Source organism: Octopus bimaculoides, chromosome 2 (assembly GCF_001194135.2).
Source record: "Octopus bimaculoides isolate UCB-OBI-ISO-001 chromosome 2, ASM119413v2, whole genome shotgun sequence".
Classification (NCBI taxonomy): Eukaryota; Metazoa; Mollusca; class Cephalopoda; order Octopoda; family Octopodidae; genus Octopus; species Octopus bimaculoides.
In genome coordinates, this window is record NC_068982.1 from 16,050,918 (window position 1) to 16,052,926 (window position 2,009).

Here is a 2,009-nt window from a genome sequence, read left to right on the forward strand (position 1 = left end):
TAATATAAGAGGAAAGATTGCGAAAATGTAACAGTTTGAAACTAAAGAAATAGATTGGCTGAGAGTAAACAGGAGGAAATTATTGATGAGAAGGAAGCACAGACACGCATACACACACACACACACACGCACTCACACACACACACACATGCACACACGCACCCAGACACACATACACACACACACACGCACACGCACTCACACACACACGCATGCACAGACACACACACACACACACACGCATGCACGCACACACACACACACTCACACTCACACTCAGTGAGGAGCTTGTGATAACAAAAACGTTATCAACAATACTGATGACAATGAAGACTGATAGTAGTAGTAGTAGTAGTAGTAGTAGTAGTAGTAGTAGCAGTGGTGGCAGTAGTAGAATAGTGGTGGTGGTGGTGTTGAGAGTGGTCATGGTGGTTGTATTAGCGGTGATGGCGATAGTGGTGGTGGAGTTATTATTATCATTATTATTATTAATACTAGTAGTAGTAGTAGTAGTAGTAGTAGTTGTAGTAGCAGCAGCAGTAGTAGAGGGGCGAGGTGGCAGAAAAGTTAGCACGCCGGGCAAAATGCTTTGCGGTATTTCGTCCGTCTTCACGGCCCGAGTTCAAATTCCGCCGAGGTCGATAAACTAAGTACCAGTTACGCACTGGGGTCGTCTTAATCCCTTCTCCCAAATTTCAGGCCATGTGCTTTCAGTAGAAAGGATTATTATTATTATTATTATTATTGAGTGAGAGAGCAGTGCATGCCATCAAAGTGATACTGGGGTACAAATATACGAAGCCTAATATACCCATCAGATTACCAGTCTGATAAGGATACACTAGGCGCATGCATCACAACCATATGTGCGCGGCATAGGGATCTGATATGAAGATAAACAGTGTATGAATTTGCAGGTGAGGCCTAGTTAGAATTTTCTTCGGGTCGAGTAGCCCAACCTGCTCAAAAGGTCCCTGAATAAGGGTTGTTTAAGGATGTTGAACGAAACACCCATGTTTTCAAAGGTGAATAATTGAAACTCCAAAGATTCCCTCTCAACACATGGCTATGATGCTCTCCAACTACTTCTGCTCGTGATCAGAAATGCACATATCGTCAGCCACTAAGGGACATGTTCAACTGGTTAAGGTCAAACAACTGACAAGTAAATATGCGGTACTGAGCAGAATATTTGCTATAGCCCATCTTTTTATACCAAGACAAAACAATGTAGAGACAGACAGAAACAAGGAAAATGTCCCTTGCATTTGAAAACTATGGAAGTATTAAAAAAAAAAAACATTTCATTTAAGTTTTTCCACAATTTTTTTTTCATGTTTTACTATAGCTGAAAAAGTCGCAAAGACTGAAACCGGTACGAAAATATTCTTCGTGATAAAATTATCTAAGCATTTTCTACCTTGTCTTATTTTCCTTACATATATCAACACGTGTGCTCCTTTTTAGCCTTATACACACACACACACACACATATATATAAGAAGTAGAGATGGTATTATTAAAATGCCATCACATGTGGCAAGCGAGTTTTCAACCGTACAGGCAAATTAATAAAATATATACATACAATAGGCGTAGGAGTGGCTGTGTGGTGAGTAGCTCGCTTACCAACCACATGGTTCCGCGTTCAGTCCCACTGCGTGGCATCTTGGGCAAGTGTCTTCTACTATAGCCTCGGGCCGACCAAAGCCTTGTGAGTGGATATGTGTGTATATATATATGTGTATGTGTGTGTGTGTGTGTGTGTGGTGTGTGTGTGTGCGTGCGTGTGCGTGTGTGTGTGCATTTTTATGTGTGTTTGTCCCCCCAACATCGCTTGACAACCGATGCTGGTGTGTTTACGTCCCCGTAACTTAGCGTTTCGGTAGAAGAGGCCGATAAAATAAATACTAGGCTCACAAAGAATAAGCTCTGGGGTCGATTTGTTCTACTAAAGGTGTTGCTCCAGCATGGCCGCAGTCAAATGACTGAAACAATTAAAAGAGTAT